Genomic DNA, 14,996 nt, shown 5'->3' on the forward strand with positions numbered 1-14,996 from the left:
ACGTAAAATAAATGTTAATATTTTTCAGTATGGAAAAATGTTATAACTAAACTGTAAAATATATTACCGAAAAGTTGATAACAACTACGTTTACTTATAAAACATTTTTCGTTTAAATATGAACTCTACTATTTATTAGTAAATATATTGACCGTATCAATCCGTGGCTATTGTCTGTTATCAATCCGTAATAGATCTACGGTAGATCTATTTGTCTAGCGATTTGCGCAATTGTCATCCCCACTCCTAAAACAACATAAATGAGTTTTATAGGGGAAAGTAAATAAACTTATGATTTCTTGAATACAAAATATTCCTGTTATTTATATTCGATAATGTTTTACATGAATTATAGAGTCTGAAAATAAAATTAGAAACAACTCTCAACTCGCAAACAAAATACTATTAAGTTTGTACAAATGTTGATGACCAACTGGGGCTGAATATCCAACTATTAACGCAATTAACCAGTTACAGCATTTTTTGCACCAATCAATTTTCAATATATCCAATGGAGTAGCATTATAATCATATACTTTTGAATAACTAAAAACTTATACTTCATTTTTCGAACCAGATTCAACATAAAATGTTCTTTAGTGAGTTCTTCTCGAAAAACTTCTGGTTCCAGATGGAAATCGTGTCGACTTTCAGTCGAGCTGCGCCTAATTGGGGAATAACAGTTTGAGTTTCACTTGAAACTATTTTTAATTGTTCATTCAATCTTCTTTCCGAAGTTCAACGCTTTTCCCTTTATCTTCTCGTTAAGGATTCAGTTACTTTCGAGAGATATGCTAATCGACACTGCACTCTAGTCTTCGTATTTGTTTTGTACGAAGCTTTTTAGTCAATTTGATATAAAAAATACGAAATGAAAATCGGATTTTATTATTGTTTTATTGTACATTTAATTTGTAGCTAAAAATGTGGCTGTGTAGGAACTCTTGGGAGATGAGGTTTATTGAAATTTGTAGTTATTGAAGGAATTTTAATTAAAGAAAATCAATACATAAATATGGATTAAAAAAATGTTTTTTAATTACAGTAATATGTTATTACTGAATACATGACTGTATATGAGAGCGGCACGTTTACCATTACAGCAGACGAGTCGATCTCACCGTCACTGAACGCCAAATAGACGTTTGACTTCAAAAACCCTCAAACCCCGAGCTATATATTTAATTAAACTATGACATGTATACATTAATCAGCAACCTTCAGTATTTACTGCAGGTTGCTGATTTATGTAGAATACGTTACAAATCTGTCTCTTCAATGCAAAATTTAAAAAATGATCATACTTACTACTAAGCAATATTTTTAAGTTTTAAAAGTGCTAAAAATATAATATTTAAATCCAAAAGGTATTTTATTACACAATACTTCAGAGCAAAAGCCAATGTCTGTGTTCAATGTCCCTTTTGTTTTATATACAAATAAAAAAATATATGTTTAAATAAAACATTTCCCACGATAAACATTACATGATTTCCTTTGTAGGACGCGCAACTTTAAACGTAAGCCTTTCTTGACAATGTTAGTCATGAAGACAAATACAAAATGTAAACGGTTTTGTTTTTTCTGGTGTTCTTTTGTGAAATGTGTCTTTTGTTGAACGCTGAGAAGCGTTGTAACAAAACTTCACGGTATTTTAAAATAAATAATAAAAGAAAACTGTTCTATAATAGTAAAAGAGAAAAGGCAATGAAAACAGTGCGAAAAAACCACTCTGCTGTTGTTAAAAATACCAACATTTTAAAGTTGCAACGCTTCGAAAAATTTATAAAGTTAAAAAAAGATTGCTTAAAAAATTTGACTTGAGTTTTTCCTGTAATTACAACATTGGTTTTGTATAATTAAAATATGAATATTATATGAAAATGAGAATTAACTATTAGCTTCGATTCATTTCGGTCGATTATAATAAATTAAATTGTTAATCTAGTATTGTTTCTACCGTATCCATCATCCATTACAACTTATTTATTTCTTCTGAAGTGAATATTATCAATCTTAAAACCCTCATATGATTATCAATAATTTTCAGAATCTGTTAATGCTTATACGAAAACTATACAAATATTTTTTAACATGTTAAAATAAGTATTTTTTAAAATTAATGCTATATTTGATATAATAAAATATATTTTTATAATCGTTGGTTGTTGTTGAAATTTTAAGATAAGGTGGATTTAAATCATAAATTTAAATTGCTTAGTATAGATTTGTAAATACAACAAGTTCAAAAATATATATTCTTTTTTTTTAATTTAAAGTGTTCTTTTATTACAAATTTAAATAAAACACTTCAGCATCCCAAAATTAACTATTATTTAACATAAGATCTTTGGAATTTTCTGCAATTAAATTCGGCTTGTAATTAGTTCCATTATTCTGGTCCACTAAAGATTAGATATGGGACAGAGCTAAATATGAATTATAATGACATAATTAATTTTTAATAACTTCGATCTTCAGTTAGAATTCTCGTATTCTATGAGGTATAGACTATCACGATATAATATATTTAATCTAAATTGTATTGAATAAAAGGAAAATTATTAGCATAAATTATTTATTAGCTATTTTCATATAATTATCGATTGTTCTGCTTTTGTAGCCATGAACGTGGTTTATTGGCTATTGGTACTGGAAGGTAAGAGGCCAACTTACACTGAATTTGTACTGGATACCTTCGATGAGGTTGGCACTGTTAACCGACCACAGCTTATCTCGACGCATTTACGTATTCACAGTTTCAAAACCAAAATATAACATTTGTGATATTAATCTATAATTTATCACAACAATAGAATCCTACATCTACAATAACCATAATATTGGGAATAAGCTAACAAAAAATCCTAGTTATAATATTTTTATGAGAGAATATCATATTATCATCACGAAATGTCTATCAAATATAAATGGATTGGTCAACCTACACGATATTACGCAGTCCAAATTGCGTACGCACACTCGAAAACTCTTTTGTCTGTGATATGACTCTTGTATCTAATATTCATAAGGTATAATATCCCTTAATTTGCAATAAGAATAACTGTAAATTGTAATTTGTCATGCTACATTTGACATTTCCAGACATTAATGGCAGACGTGTCAACGGTTATGGGAAATTAGGCCGCTCTATTTTGAGGAATTGAATGTATTCAATAAAAATTACAATTCAATCTTTGAACTTATGTTCGCTTCAAAAACTCATGAACTTCAATCCAAACGAGAAACAAGTTACGTGTTTACAAATTGTTCGATCACTTTAATCAGAATCGGAAAAGCAATTATATTAATTTGAGCCAATGTGTACGATAACCTGTAATATAATAATAATAACTTAATTATAAGTAAGATCGTTTCAATTGTTAATTTTTTCCCAGAATAAAATCTAAATAATAATTAATAACTTTACCAATCATTATTTTAAAATATTAACCTAATAATTATTTCACGATTAATCCAACATATGCGACTTTTTTTAGTATCTTCTACGCCGCCTAAGATTACGATTGTATGTAGGATGTGTAGCTCATTCAAACGAACGAGAATTGATTCAGATAAACATTTTTCGAGTCATTGAATGTTTCACCGAAAAAAAAATAAAGCCAATCGGTTGTCGAAAACAGAATAAACATCCAAGTAAAGATGGAATGGAAAAACTCAAGAATCGAAAATGATTTTAGGATGAGTATTTCACCTTAAAAAGTTTTGATGGATTTCCCGACAACGGCGTGCCGTGTGTGTTGTAAGAACACGGAGCCTATCAGGCCTTTAATAATTTAATAAACGAAATAAATCGATTTCACGACTTGAAATACTTTGGTTCGGAAATAGCAATTATTGTTTTTTCTCCAATTTTATATTATTTTGTATCTTTATTTATCTTAGATAGAAATTCTATTCAGAGATTCTTCTACAATGATGTTGTACGCACTCCTCGAAAAAACATTGCATGTTTGGATTAAAATATTATTTAATAAATTATATAGCGTATATATTTTTAAACATCGCAATATTACATCGAATAAGACATTATTTTTAGAAAGTATGATGTTCACAAAAATATTATTAAAGCGTAACTAGCTAACCGAACTTAGCTTAAAATTAGAAATAGTTTGAATTGATAATATTTTTAATACTAAAATATATTTACGTAAGTAGCAACTTTTTAGCGATCTGACAGCAAGCTGTTTAAATTACTTGAAATATAAATTTGTAACTGAATCAAGAAAATATTCTACTGAGAAATGTATATTTGCAATTCAAACTTGAGGAACATTACATTTGTTATAACTGTTTACATCACAATTGTAATTATGAAGAACACGATAGTATAACTTTTTGAAATATTCTTGGATATTAGTTTTTATCATTAATATTTCTTATATATAACTGTTTCGTTAATCCAGGCTAGGCTGGATCCCGAGGTCATGAGTTAAGGTCAATTATAAGTAACTCACGAAATACGCAGGTAGTCCTGCGCCTGATGCCTTTCCAGTCGTATTGTATTTGCCATCCAGTTGGATTACGAGAGGGAAGGAATATATATTGTACTTGTGTTTTCGCACACACTTGTGTACATTTAGTTTCGATTTTTTAAATGATGTAGAGACGCTGAAATGGACCACCTCATGGAGAATGGTCAGTACCACTCATATACAATTGCTGTAAGAAATATTACCAATTCCTTACATCGTTAATGCGCCTCCAACTTTTTTAATTAATAGGTTACATTCTTTAAGCCTGCAGTTACACTGACTCACTCCCTTTTAAACTGGAACACAAAAAAATAGTAAATATTGCTGTTTGTCGCAAGAATATCTTATGAGTAGGTAGTACCTACCCAGACCGGCTTGTACTAAACCCTAAAAAAAGTACTCTACTTTTACTACTATTTAAATTACAAGCTCCCTGCCTTTGCGGATTCAATAAAAGTACTAAGTACCCAAATATATTTGTAAACTAGCTGTCGCCAGCGGCTTCACTCGCATTTTAGTCGGTTGTAAGATGAAAGTACGTAAAAGTATCCCTATGTCCTTCCTTGGGGTTCAAGCTAGCTTTCAGTGGCCGAGAAATAGAGACAGGCAGACAAAGAGTTACTTTCGCATTTATAACATTAGTAGGATAACATAAATGCAAACCAATATGGCATATTGTGTAAAACTTTAACACGATACAGCAAGTTAAACACCAGATTTTACGAATTGATCCCAAGATTCAATAAACTGTAAAGATTTCCTGAATTGTGAAACGATGCGAATCCCGAAGTTCACTGTCGTATAGCGATTTTTGTGTAGCGTAAAACGATTATTACATTTAACTTTCAGATTCACTTGTGGAAATATTATATCTCTTACTAAACCTAAATATTCAGGTCATCCGTCTACTAAATATTAACACAACACATTATCCTTACATAGACATAAATGAAGATTATACTCGGAATACCGCTCCCGTCATTCCATAGCAAATACATCTACAGTTCGCCCAACGCCTTCTTCCTTTTTAAAATCTTTTATTTAACTTGCAATGTATGTATATATGTATGTGCGGGTGGAATCTTGCTACTCAATTTTGAAGCAGATATCTTTAACCGATTTGGCTGAAATTTTGTATACACGTTAAGTTTGGATGACAATACACGATTGACGTCATTGTAAGTCCAATATGGTGGAACATTCGAGATGACAGAATAGTTATTTTTTATGCACTTCTACAATATAGGTATCAAATGATAGGGCTCGATGTGAGTAATTCGAAAAATAATGTGACGTCATTCTAATTCCAATATGGTGGAACATTCGAGATGGCAGAATAGTTATTTTTTTATGCACTTATATAATATGGGTGTCAAATGAAAGAGGTTGTCAAGAATAAATTGAAAAATATTCTGACATCACTCTTAATCCAATATGACGGACTTTTGAAGTTTGTTTTGCTTTCGTATAGTATAGGTATTAAATAAAAGGGTTAGGTCGAACCCAAAGAGGGTCAGGTTAGGGTTAGAGTTGGACTACATGTCAGTCACCTCCTCGTCGTGTACCCTGGGTAACGGGGCTGGCTTGAGCTTGCTCGTCGGCTACGGCTGAGACTGGCGGGAGGGATGCCGCGGAGCTGCTCCTGGTACGTCCCTGATCGGCGTCAAGGCGGATCATGTGAGTGGCCTCGTTGCCTAGGTTAGGGAGTGGGAGGGCTCGCTACTCGAGCCTCCCAGGTGTTTACACCGGCGGTCAGCGGCGGAGCCTACCATCTTATCCGCCGCAGGGCGTCAGCTTCGTTGACGCCCAGCCTCCAGTTGCGGACTCGGGGGAGTTCGCCACATTCCCACGTGGAGGATGAGTGGGAAGGCGCACACTAGGCGCGCACCCCATGAATATTCAGCCGCCTTACGGCGGCTGCCGCTGGTGGGGTCGCGGTTGCATGCCCTTGGCGATCCCGTGGCCTCACCACTCGGCGTCATGGTGGAAACAGCTTTTATGATTAAAGAAATTGTGTATAATGAGGTTATAAATTGATATTTAAAATTTTAAAGGTAAATTTTATTTTCTTCTTTTTAAAGCATTTAAATAAAAGCTTTTTTTAAAAAGTATCTTTACTTTGAATTTATTTTAATTGTATTTTACTTCAAACACGGTTTAATGTGTACGGAAAAAGCGATTTTTTTAAATTGCATATTGTAAAACGTTTTAATATTTAGAGTTTCTCTTCAAGACTTAATAGAATATTAAATCCATTGGAATGAATTATAGATTAGAAGTACAATTAAGATGAAATTATTGTGAGGAGTTTTGGATCTTATTCCGACGCACTAATGCGAATTGATGGACTTTTTGGGCGGTTTTTTTCCACCGACAATCATCAATTTATTTTCACGTGTTCTTAAGACTGAGCCTCTCTGGACTCTAATAAAAAGGTGACGATTGCAATAATCCTCCTTCAAACTCCTTCATCAAGGTTAATTTTTTTTACTATCTATTAAACTAATGTAAACCTGTGTCTTTATATTTATATATATATAATATAATAAGAAGCATATTTAATTAACGAATATAATTAGATTCAAAAATATACCAAAGATAAAAAGGAAATTATTCCTAATGAAACATAAAGAGGTTTCCCAAATTTCCTAAAGTCATCCTACTTCATCTATATCTGAAACCGCTGTCTTTGACGTTATAAAGGGCCGAGGGGTTCCATCAGATAATCTCGGCAGTCAAAAGAAGTGTAATTTTCAAGGCTATGCCATTGTCGCGGATCGTGAGCCGAGCCTGTCACGCTCGCACGAGCATCGAAAGTCGAAAATCCGTGAAATATTCAGATTGTTATGAATCTATCTGGTTCTTTGATACGTATTTATAAATGCAGACATGTGGAAATATGATCGGATAGCTCTTTGTTCGAAAATGCGATCAAGTGTGCCCCGAACTGGAAATTAGATTTTCTTAACAAAGAGTATGACTGTCCTTTATAAATTATTTTCGTCACCAAATGAGATGAAATGATTTTATTATCTTATGTTTGATTGGAATTAATTTGTTATAGAGAAAATGAAGGAAATTAAAATTTAACTGAATTATGGTACGCCCAATTGAAAATCGGGTGATATTACTTTATAGGAAAAATTTATAAAATAATTAAGTCATTTTAAATTAATTTTGAAATGTAAATTAAATTATTTCGCGGCCAATGTAATTCTATGAAACTATAAGCAGATTAAAATATAATTTAATTAAAACATTAACAAAACTTAGCCCGTGGTGACTTAGATTCATTATTGTCGTATTATTATGGAAAAAAAATCATTACGATTCGAGTTGATAACGGACTAATGCAGACTTTAAACTTTCATAAAGAAAATATTATTTAATTACATTGTATATAGGTTATTGACCTAGTTTTTGACAACAACGGCTTTGACTTTTGTAGCCATAGTTCGCTTGCGTTAAAACAAATTATTTGGTAGTAGTGCTATGTGTAAACCATCACATTTAGGTAGGAACTACCCACTCATCATATATTTTACCGGCAAGCAGTAATACTTAGTATAGTCATGTTATCATGTGATTTTAATGTCGAGTGAGCTAATGAAACTAATCATACAAGATACTTAACATCTTTAAGTTCCTAAAGTTGGTGGTGCAGTGACGTTGTACCTGATAGTTAATATTACTTACCATTAGGGAGACCATACATACCAATTGAAATAAAAAAGATATGTAAATGTTTAATAAAACAATAAATACTTCTGACGAGATGGCTTTTTTATTGCGAGTTACGTGCCGTTTCTTCTCGCTGGAGGCTGCTTTCCGAAACGGTGGTAGTATTTAAATTTCGACGATTCAAAAACGCTTCATTGTAAAGTTTACTTGAATAAAATTGATTTGATTTGATTTATATCAATACCTACTTACGTATGTCTGTTGTGATAGTTGTCGTGCGAGAGTCTGTCGATGTATTTGATTAAATCCAATTTACTTTAAAATTTAATATTTTTAATTCAATGAGAAATATCTCTACGAATATTATAAATTTAAAATACGTCGAAATTTAATAATTCAAAACGAAATTAGCACAAGTTTTGTCTCAATGAAATCGTATTAATGAAATACGGCTGTTATAATTGTATTTCTAAGACTGGAAATATTTTACAAGTACAGAATTTGCAAGCAAGAATTTGTATTATGTTGCTAATAGTCTCCCATTGTCTCAATTTGTACGAAGATTAATTTCCTGAGCCTGGAGAATCTGCTATGTGAACCTCATTGAACAGTAAGTTCTAGATGTGACAATTTTAGGTTACATTCTGCTTAATATCACAAACTCTCCATTTTCGTATTCTAACCAAATAAACAATTTTGATAAATAAGATGTGAGATGGCTCAATGGTTAGAGCGCGTAATCGATGATTACGGGTTCAAGCCCAGGCGCACACCATTGAATTTTCATATACTTAATTTGTATTTATAATTCATCTCATGCTCGGCGGTAAAGGAAAACATCGTAAGGAAACCTGCATGTGTCTAGTTTCAACGCAATCCGCCACATATGAATCCACTAACCCGCATTGGAGCAGCGTAGTGGAATATGCTCCTAACCTTCTCCTCAAAGGGAGAGGAGGCCTTAGCCTAACAGAAATGGGAAACTTACAGGCTGTACATATCGATAAAAAAAGTTTCTGTCATGGGTCAGATATGAAATATAAGACTTTATGGTTATTGAAACAATTTATAATTATCAAGATGGTGTTATATATAACTCTCTCTCTGAGTTATGCTATTTGCCGTCACGGCATACGTTCACACGACACGACACGACAGGCGTTCTTAACATCCAACCGCGTCAATATTTTTTCATTGCATATAGTGAAATAATAACTCCATAGTCATTATTTAAATAGTAATCATACACCCATTTTTGTAGGTGGTGATTACGTCGTGTAAAAATATTAAAAAAAAATAATATCTTTTTTAAGTTATGCTAAAAGGTTTTCTGGTTAGAATAAATAAGTCGTATTTGTGAACGCTATATCTTCGTTTTGGGCCTATCAATCTTTTACGTCAGTTGCACGTCCCAACGCTTTTCAAACGATTATGCTTACTTAAGTGCATGTTGAGCCCGGACCTGCCTCATCAAAAACAGCACCTAATTGAAAGTCTAGCACTCTTTATGACAACCTAATTTACACTTCATAATATTAGCTTAATGTAAAGTCTAGTCGAGATGATCCAGTGGATAAAACACGTAAACTTTAATCGACAATAGCAGGTTCAAGTACAGGTTAACAATAATACTTCAAACATAGGTTATCATGTAATTTATTTCTGTATATAACCATCGCGTTTTTTATAGTAAACGGAAAACTCCTGAAGAAACCTTCAAGTACATAATAAAATTATTTTGCATGTGTAAACCCGAACTGAAGCAGCGCGGCGGAGTCAAGTCTAATACTTCTCCATAAGGAGATATTCTTCTTTTGTATTTAAGAATGACTTAAAATAAAATTCAGTAAAATTTTATCACTATGACAACTATATGAAATACGTCAAATTTGTTTAAGAAAAATTAATCAAATAATATTGATAAATAAATATGTTATCAAATAATACTAATTTACATATAATGAATCTCTTATATAGCAGTATATTTAATATACAGTATAATCATAGCTAAAAATTCAAAGATATTATTAAAACAAAATATAATCCCCAATTCGTTTATCTCCTCATGCAGCCCAAAATAAACGTTTTCATTATATTGAAAGGGCTTACGAGGGGCACATCAACGGGAATTGAAAATGACATTCCTTGCGATGTCAACATAAAAGAAAAACAGGAAATTATATTGACATATCGCAATACACAGACAATAAAATATTTATTCATATTACAAAGAAATGAAATCATAAGATCTCTCCTAAATCCTTGAGTTTTTTTTATTAATAATAACCAGAATGGTAAGAATTAACAACTGTGTATAAGGTACTTAATTACATACGTCGTTATTGTGGCGCCTCTGTGAGATTTAATATGCTGTGGTCCTCGTATCTGTAATTATACTGGCTTACTCGCCTTTCAGACTGCAACATATTAACGTGGAATATTCACGTTTGGCGGTAGAGTAATGGATGATTCGATCACGGCGGTCTATCCTGACGGACTTATACAGCTCTGCTAGTAAAGTTCTACTGTTTTTGAAATTATAAAATGTTTTAAATCATCTCGCAATATTGATTCTTTACATTGAATCAAAAATATTCTTAAAACAATTCTCTGTCTATGACGTCATGTTATTAATTTGTATTAAAGCAGGAAAAAAAATCTTACATTCATATTTTGGTTTGCATAATTATATTAATTAATTTCAATGAAAGTATAATCTGATATTTAACCCTTTCTATAATTTTATACGGATGTGTCTTCATATAAAAATATATTTTATTGCATTTTTATTTTTAAATGGACTGGATTGGCAAATAAGCCAGCTGTTGGAAAGTAGTCAAAACCTTATACATATATTGCTACTGTAAGAAATATTAACCATCCCTTATATTGTCAATGCGTCACTAACGATGGAAATTAACATGTCCCTTGTACCTGTAGATTTACTGGCTCACTCCCTCTTCAGACCGGATCACAATAATGTCTATAATTGTTTGGCGGCAGAATATGTAACGTATAAAAATAACGTAACAAATGTATGAATATGGGAGGTACCTACCCAAACGGGCTATCGGAACATTCGTATTATATTCGTGGAATGTTGAAAACTTGTGTAACACGTTCTTTTAATTCTTGCATCGTTTAACTGTTGCTTTATGGTCAAAGTGATATGTGACATCACTTTCAGACAATTCAGTTCGTGTCCTAAGGTGAGACGCAAGTCTGTCCGTATGGAATAAGGTCAGGACACTTTGTATATTACCATTTGCCCCAGTCACAAGTAGTAGTAAAGCACTAATAACAAAACCAGGGGTGGGAGTGAGTTATTATTATATTATTTTAGTAAAATCGTCAATTTAAAGTTTTTTTTTTTATTTACCTCCATAATGTTCCGAAGCAGTTTATTGTTAATTATTCTTCTTTTGAATGTCAAAATACAAGATCGAATGAAAAGAAAAAAAAAAAAAATGTGTTATAAAAATTTAAATTTTGTAACTTCGCTCGCAAATTGGCGCTCTCATCTCGACGAACTTAAAGATACTTCGAAAAAGAATTGTCACTCCGGAGCTATCAATCACCACTTACTCTTTACCCAAGTAAAGCAAAGACAGGGAAGATAATTTATTTATAGGTTGAAATTTTATAGACGCCTTGCCAATTTGACTTCTTTATTATATATAACATGTCGTTAGAAGTTTATCGGTAACATAGATTGCGATGCTGCCTGGTAATAAAAACATGCAGTCAGACTAAATTAATAAATACAAATTAAAGCTAAGATACACAAAGGCACGGATAACACATCTGTGGAAATAGAAATATATAATAAATATAATATGACAATGATAATTCTAATCACCATGTCTTTAAACCTTTTAAGATTTGTCACTTTGATTATTTATATATACAGATAAATTGTCAAAGCTAAGAATGCGTCGAATAAAATTGTGGTCAACAGCTGGGCTCTAACTGCAACACGCACACTAGTAGCGAGTGTCTAGTTAAGCTTTCACGCACACCAAGATGATAAAACTGGCCTGTTTATTTGAATTAATAACAGACTAATCTTAGGTTATTTATACTATATCTAGAGAGACTGTTAAAGCTGAGAATACGTTGAAAAAAATAGAGCCAACCGTTGGCCATTAAGTACACGTTCTCTAGTAAAGTAGTTGGCGAGTGTCAAGAATTTATTTATGAGCCAAGAACTAAGTCAAATAATAAAAAATCTATTTGAACACAAATACATCTCGACATAGCTTACGTCATCATTGTCATCATCCTCCTGCCCTTATCCCAATTCATTTGCGGTCGGCGCATCTCACATGTTAAATTCTTTCCAGCCATATCATCTTTCACACAATCTATCCATCGTATCTTTTTATCGTCCCCTTCCTCTATATTCATCCACGTCCATGCTCAAGACCTTCCTCATCAGATGGTCCTCATTCCTTCGCATAATAGGTCCGTACCATGACAGCCGGCTTCCAAATAACTTCTCGGTTATCGGTGCCATTTTCAAACTTCCACAACATAGTTTACGTAATACTTAAAAATAATTTTAGTGCAACCGAATATAGGTCTCACGCTCAGCGTTAAACTGCATCGTCGGTTTTCAGTGGAACCTAAAGTGGATAAAGTGAAACACAGATACAGAGTACGCTAGATACCGCATGTTCATTGTATAGTATGACAGCGTGCCCTCTTTTTTATACCCGAGCCAAACTTGAATATCAAAATAAATGATTTTAAAATTAATTGCAGTTATTTGAGCAACAAAATGGTGGGTAATACCTTGATTGACTCGATTTACTAACCTGGAAGAGTTTTTACAACTTGTAACGGCTGTAGTAGCACGTCAAGTTTAGCATTATCCAAACTTCGGGCACGCTCGGTCGGACAGTATTTGACGGTATTGCGGTATCCAGCCTGCTATAAATCTGTGTATACAAATATGAATTTTGTATGTTAGCATAAATGGTCAGCATTGAATTAAGCTGATCAACTCTCAGTGCCATTAGCCAATCAGCCAAGGTAGTGGATTGTTAATTATATGTTACACTACTCGTTGCCTGCGGTAAAGCGTGCATGTTAATCGATGATTGCGGGCTCAAACCCAGGCTTAAAGCTTGTGTAAGGAGTGGGGACAACAATAGCACAAGGGGTCAGGATCGATTCTGAGACTTTTTACATTACTTAAATCATTGCACTATTGTTTGTAATTCATTTCCTGCTTGGCAGTAAAAGAAAGCACGTGTCTAATTTCAATGAAATAAAAATGTGTAACCACCATTGGAGCAGCGTGAAACTCCAAACTTTCTCCCCAAAAAGGGGGGGGGGAGACCTTAGCCTAGCAGTGGGACATTAACTGCTACTTTACTCGTAAAAAAACAATTAAAATAAAACAAAAGAGAATTCCAAGAAAGTACAGATTCGAAATCATGGAAAAACTAAATAAAGATAATATACAAAGTTGGCCTGTCCATGTATACTGTTCATGGATCTAGATTTAAATCATAGGCAACGCTGAAATTTGTGATTACAATTCGTCTCGTGACCGGAAACACCGTGAGGAAAGCTGCGTGTTCCGGCTAAATGTACTCGTATTTACGTACGTATATCCTCCAACTAGGAATGGAGCAGTAACGTTATAAGCAAAACCTTCTCCATAAATGAAAAGTATATCCAGCATTTTGAAATTTAAAGGCTGTCTGTGTATAAAATTATTCGTGGAATAGAATTTAAATTCGGATTTGGCTTTTTAGGGTTTCTTACCCAAAAGGTAAAATAGGATCCTATTACTAAGACTCCGCTGTCTGGCCGTCCGTTCGTTTGCCCGTCTATCACCAGGTTGTATCTCATGAACCGTGATAGTTAGACATTTGTATTTCTTACAGATGATGTATTTCTATTGCCGTTATAATAACAAATACTAAAAACAGAATAAAATAAATATTTAAGTGGGATTCCCATGCAACAGATATGATTTTTTGCCGTTTTTATATATAATGGTACGGAACCCTCCGTGCGCGAGTCCAAATCGTACTTGGCCGGTTTTTTTTAATTATAATTTGTATCAAAATGGTCACCAGAATATTTAAGTTACGTTAGGCGCAAAGTATAATCGAATTAATTAAAAAATTAAGTCATTGTTTCTATGTGCGATGAGACATTTCTATAAAGATCTAAACTAGTAACAAATCTATAAATCGATATAATTGTTTTCTTTGTAAAATATATTATATTTCCAGTGGTTTCCATTATATTATTATATATGAATACGTTACTAATTGACTTAATCATTTAAATTACAATAGAACATTCCATCCATCCAACACAGTGATACAAAGGAACCCCCCAGATATGACCCCCTCCCCAATTAGTGATTGATAACAACAAAAGTTTTATTTAATTAAGTATTATCCGAATTCACACCATACAAATAAATGACAATTTTTAGACAAAGCGGACATACAATAGCAAAAAAAAAACATATATTAGAGAGTAGATTATCAGATATATAAAAATATATATTTCATCTCACTCTCTCTTGTTTGACTCATATTTATCGGCCAATGAAACATTGCTCATTATTGAGCTTTTCTCTAAATAAATATTCGTCGTCCGTAAGTTAGGAAGTTGGCAGTGTTACATTGTCGTTCCTCTAAAATCACGTAAAGCTGTTGGTCCTCCGCCTGACCTCTTTCCGGTCGTGTCGAATTGCCATCCCATCGACCTGTGCAAACATACACTCGTGTACTATAATATTGCATTCGCAGTTGGTTAGTCTTTGAGATTAAAGAACGAATGTGGCAGGCC

The sequence above is a fragment of the Vanessa tameamea genome, chromosome 15 (assembly GCF_037043105.1).
Source record: "Vanessa tameamea isolate UH-Manoa-2023 chromosome 15, ilVanTame1 primary haplotype, whole genome shotgun sequence".
NCBI lineage: Eukaryota > Metazoa > Arthropoda > Insecta > Lepidoptera > Nymphalidae > Vanessa > Vanessa tameamea.